Genomic DNA, 6,000 nt, shown 5'->3' with positions numbered 1-6,000 from the left:
CACTCCAGCCTGGGTGACAGAGTAAGACTCTAGCTCAAAAAAAAAAAAGTGGCCACCAAGCACGAGGTGTCGCAGGTCTCTATGGTTTCTATGGGGTATGCTACTAACAGGTCAGAGAATGGGAAGGCTTCTGAGCAGGACAGCTCCTCCGAGCACTGTGTCGAGACGACCCATGACACAAGCACTGCAGCCCAGGCAAGGAACCATTCTCGTGTTCCAGTGCAGTTGAGGCATTTATGCCGTGCACTCAGTAATCCAGCCAGACCACCCTATGCAGCCTCAACGGCAGCTCCAGGCTGGAATCTTCAGCTTTTCTAAGGGAACGCCTCCATTTTTAAACCTTTGTTACAATTGGGGCATCCTGTGTGCTGGTTTGTTTCTTGGGGTTATAATACTGTGAGGAAAAAAAAGTGGGACATTGACTTAGGTCAGACGTTTCTAACTAAATCCAGCCCTTAAGTGCCTTTCTTTGGCCCAGCCAGTGTTGATAAGACCATTTGAATTAGATCTGACACTGTAAAAAATTGGGTGATTTCACATAAAAATGCCTGGCTTTTCTTGAAAAACCAGAAGAGTTTTTCAAGGTTCACACCAGCAGGCTCAGATTCACACCAGCAACAAGTGCCTGGGGTCAAGCAGCTGCACCCACTTCAGGGGGACAGAGGACCTCAAGTGCACCCTGGTCGCCACCACTCCCCACTTACCTTGCCTGCCAGGTCCCTTGAACGCTGAAGTTTCAACCTCCGGACTCCAGCGAACGCAGATGTCCGTGAGTTCCAAGTAGGAGACTTTTGTAGCAGATTGGGGAGGGAGGATTCGAAGGCACATTTTCAATTCAACCTGACCTGAGCCTACACTTGCTGTTAATAGATTAGAAAAGCCAGAAAGAATAGACAGAAGGGAATGGGAAGAGTGGCTCACGTTTGTAATCTCAGCACTTTGGGAGGCCAAGGCGGGCAGATCACTTGAGCCCAGGTGTCTGAGACCAGCCTGGGCAACAGAGTGAGACCTCATCTCTACAAAAAAAAAAAACAAAAAAAACCGTAGCCAGGTGTGGTAGGGCATGCCTGTAGTACGGGCTACTTGGGAGGCTGAGTGGGAGGATTACCTGAGCCTGGGAGGCTGAGGCTGCAGTGAGCCGTGACTGTGCCACTGCACTCCAGCCAGGAGGAGAGAGAGACCCTATCTCAAAAAAATAAAAAATAAATAGAAGGACTCCTTTCCCATGATTCCTTCTCCAAGCTGCTTTCTTAAAAAAAAACCCTGCAGGCCCATGCCTGTAACCTCAGCACTTTGGGAGGCCAAGGCAGGCAGATTATTTGAAGTCCGGAGTTCAAGACCAGCCTAGTCAACATGGTGAAACCCATCTCTATTAAAAACACACAAAAAATTAGCCAGGCATGGTGGGGCATGCCTGTAATCCCAGCTACTCAGGAGGCTGAGGCAAGAGAATTGCTTGAACCTGGGAAATGGAAGTTGTAGTGAGTCGAGATCATGCCACAGCACTCCAGCCTGGGTAACAGAATGAGACTCTGTCTTAAAAAAAAAAAAATAGCCAGGTGTGATGGCTGACACCTGTAATCTCAGCACTTTGGGAGGCCCGAGGCAGGCGGATCACGAGGTCAAGAGATGGAGACCATCCTGGCCAACATGGTGAAACCCCGTCTCTACTAAAAATACAAAAATTAGCTGGGTGTGGTAGCGCACGCCTGTAGTCCCAGCTACTCCGGAGGCTGAGGCAGGAGAATTGCTTGAACCCAGGAGGTGGAGGTTGCAGTGAGCCAAGAACGTGCCACTGCACTCCAGCTTGGCAACAGCAAGACTGTCTCAAAAAAAAAACACAACCTTCTCAGTTTTGACTTTTGAACCAGAGGTTTTTTGTTCTCTCTCTTCCACTGTCCCTCTGTAACCTAAGATGGGAACACGATGAATTCAAGAGCTGTGCTCATCTTGCCTTGTGCGGAGCCGAGTGAAAAGGGTGTGGAGTGAGGGGAGGGGAAGCCCTGGTTTAGGCAAGAGAGCCCCTTCCCTGTCTGGCCCCTCAAGCCTGGGCTTCTCAAGAATCTACAGCTTTCCATTTATTCATTCAAAATGCATTCAGTTACTAAGTGCTGGCCCTGGGCAGCCTCCCAGTTTCACCTCTCACTACCTTTTTTCTTTTTTGGTGGGGACAGAGTCCTACTCTGTCATCCAGGTGGGATTGCAGTGACTTGATCTTGGCTTGCTGCAGCCTCTGCCTCCCGGGTTCCAGCGATTCTGTTTCAGCCTCCTGGGTAGCTGAGACTACAGGTGTCTGCCACCATGCCTGGCTAATGTTTGTATTTTTAGTAGAGACAGGGTTTTACCATGTTGGCCAGGCTGGTCTCGAACTATTGACCTGAGGTGATCCGCTTGCCTTGGCCTCCTAAAGGGCTGGGATTACAGGAGTGAGCCACCGTGCCCGGCCCCACCTCTCACTTTTGCTTTCCAAGCCTTCTGCAAGATTTAAAAATACTAAGAACTAAAAACTATACTGAATACTGAAAAAACACTAAATACACTCGTGTCACTTAATAACAGGAACATGTACTGAGAAATGCATTGTTAGGCGATTTCGGCATTGTGTGAACATCACACAGGCACCACCTGCCACACACCCTGGCTGTACAGTATAGTGTAATGCTCCTGCGCTACGCAAGCATTTGGGTATCTATGCACAGAAAACGTACAAGAATATGGTATCAAAGATTAAAACAGTATGTCTGTAAAGGGCACTTTCTATGAACGGAGCCTGTAGGACTGGAAGTTGTTCGGGGTGAGTCAGTGAGTGGTGAGTGAATGTGAAGGCCTGGGACTTTACCGTCCACTACTGTAGACTCTATAAACACTGCAAACTTAGGCCACACTAAATTCATTTGTATTTATTTTCTCTTTTTTGCCCATTCCAGTGGTGATAAATTCATTTTTAAAATATAGTAGCAGCCAGGTGCCGTGGCTCATGCCTGTAATCCTACCACTTTGGGAGGCCAAGGTGGGTGGATCACCTGAGGTCAGGAGTTCAAGACCAGCCTAGGCAACATGGTCAAACCCTGTCTCTACTAAAAATACAAAAATTAGTCAGGCATGGTGGCAGGCGCCTGTAATCCCAGCTACTTGGGAGGCGGAGGCAGGAGGATCGCTTGAACCTGGGAGGCAGAGGTTGCAATGAGCAGAGATCACGCCATCGCACTCCAGCCTGGGTGAGAGAGCGAGACTCTGACTCAAAAAAAAAAGATAAATAAAATAAAATATGGAAATTTTGCTATGTTATGAAGGTTACAACATCACTAAGTCAAAGGAATTTTTCAGCTCCACTATAATCTTATGGGACCACCGTCAGAAATGTGGTCCATCATTGACAGAAATGTATTACTCAGTGTATGAGTGTCCTCTTTATTTATTTAGGATGGAGTCTAGCTCTGTTGCCCAGGCTGGAGTGCAGTGGTGTGATCTTGGTTCATTGCAACCTCTGCCTCCCCGGTTCAAGCAATTCTCCTGCCTCAGCCTCCCAAGTAGCTGGGATTACAGGTGCCTGCCACCACATCCAGCTAATTTCTTTTGTATTTTTAGTAGAGACGGGGTTTTACCATGTCGGCCAGGCTGGTCTCGAATTCCTGACCTTATGATCCGTCTGCCTTGGCCTCCCAAAGTGCTGGGATTACAAGCGTGAGCCACTGCACCCAGCCGAGTGTACCTCTTTAATTCATTATAAAAGGAGTCAAAGCAGCATGTCCACTCAGGTTTGATCACTTTGCTGCACCTGGTAGGGTCTGACACCTGGTGGACTGGAGGGTCAGACTTGTCCGTGGGGCTCCCGGAGCCCTTGCTAGCTCACAGTCCTCACCCTAGGGCTGGTCCACCTTGAGGGATACCTTGGTACTTCCAAAGGCAGGTGTGTGTTCAGAAGACAGACAGCTGACAAGACTCAGCTCTCTTAGGAGAGCTGGTCATTAGGGAGCTCGTGAATCTGTGGGATGTGTGGTCAAAGCCAGGGACCCTGAAGTCAAAAGTCCTATCATCTCCTGGAGTGAGGCCCAGCCTGCCAGGGCCACAGGCTCTAAGAGGTTCTTCAACCAAGAACCCCATGGAAGTTTTGTTTGTTTGAGCTCCATTTTTTCCCAAGCCAAATGACTCACAAAATTCTACTTTAGTGGAGCGTGTATTAATTTCCTTCAGAAGGCTTGAACATGCTCTGGGAGCTGCTGGGGCCGTGAAGGACACCAGTTCTGAGTTCTGTTCCCACTTCCCAGTTTACCCACCCTGTGGCTCTGGGGGAAATTCTTTCATCTCTGACCTCTGGTTCCTTTTCTATGAGGCAGAGATAATATTACCTAGGCAGACAAGACCTGTCCTGCCTCCATCGCATTGTAAAAAAAAAAAAAAAAAAGATGGGATAGACATGTTTAAAAATGCAGCAACATTTTAAGTGGGTGATGAGTAAAATGTGTGTTATCCTAGCCCCTACTTTTGCAGATGCTGAAAAGTTTCATAAATGACAAAACCCTTCATTCAGAAACCTGGGCGTCTTATCTGTATTCCCAGGTCCACTCACCCACCCTCAGCATCTGATCAGCCTCAGAGCCCTGGAGATCCTGCCCCCTGATCCCTGAGACCCACTGGCTACCCACAATGCAGCCTGCCCTGGCTCCCTTGCTCCTGAGGGAGGTGCCACAGCAGTGAGTGTAGCCTGTGCCCACATCCCGGCTGTTTGCTCCTCAGCCCCACTCCACTCCTTTCTAGCTGTAAAATGAACACAAGAACCTACCTCACAGGTCGCTTAAATGGGACAATCTGGCAATGCTCAACACAGGGTCTGGCTTTTGCTAAAGGCGAGATAAATGTTAACTGCTACTCTTGTTATCAGTCTCAATCTCATCACGTCACCTCCCTGCTTAAAACCATCACTGATTCCCTACAAACTAAAATAAAGGTCAAGATCCTGAATCCAGGCCCCCCACACCTGGCCCTGCCACTCCTAACCTCAGCAACCCAGCCTCCCTGCACAGTGCTCCTGCCACTGGTGAAGGAGATGGAGGGTTCACCTCCCCCTCCTCCTCCCAGCTCCTGAGGTAGCCTCTCCAGGCCTGCACCTGGGACAGGGTTCCCTCTCTGGGCTCCCACGGCCCCGTACATACCTTCATTGTGGCACCGATTATGCTGGGCTCTCATCAGCCGACTCTTACCTAGGATAACACACACCCTTTCTCCTATCCCGTCTTTTGTAGGCAATATAGAGGGAGTTGACTCAGGACACTCCTGGGCTACCTGACCTCCAGAGGAAACATTTTGATTTCTGCCTCAGGGCCTTTGCACATGCTGGCCCCATGCCTGAAACATTTACTCCAGCTGTTTCCCAGACTTCAATATGCCTAGGACTCTCCTGGGATCTTCTTAAAGGTAGAGTAATTCAGTAGGACCGGGGCCCAGCCTGAGGCTCTACATTTCTGACAAACATCTGGGCGATACCAAAGCCGTGGGTCCCTGGGCACTCCTATTCTTTGCCCAGCTCAAGCCAACTCCTCCGGAGGGTCTTGGCTTGGCGTCACTTCAGAGAAGGGCTTCTCTGACACACAAAATGAGGCCACATTGCTGCTCCTCCCCACAGAGGGGCTGTCTTCCTCAGGGCCTTTGAACCTGTGGGAGCCACTGGGAGAGGAATCACTTTGTCCTCATGGCACAGCACTGAATGAATGGGTCTTCTGCTTCAGGAGGCAGTCCGAACCAGTGCCCCACCCCGGGTCACTCCTGAGCTTTCTGGCAGTGTTGAGGGAAGGGCCTTGAAGGGCCCTTATCCAGGACTGAGGGCCACCTGCTGTCCTGATGTGAGGGAGGGCATCGGGTGGTGAAGAGACTTTTCATCACACAGGGAACTCTGAGGACTCACAGAGCACGGCCCACCCACAACTCCCAGCCCCTCCTGGCCAGGGTTAATGTTACAGCGGATAACTGGGTAAGTCCACCAAGGCTGCCCCTTCCTGGGCG

Source organism: Aotus nancymaae, unplaced genomic scaffold (assembly GCF_030222135.1).
Source record: "Aotus nancymaae isolate 86718 unplaced genomic scaffold, 86718_ANA_hifiasm-v0.15.2.pri h1tg000002l, whole genome shotgun sequence".
Lineage (NCBI taxonomy): Eukaryota > Metazoa > Chordata > Mammalia > Primates > Aotidae > Aotus > Aotus nancymaae.
Note: the sequence above shows the minus strand (reverse complement) of the source record.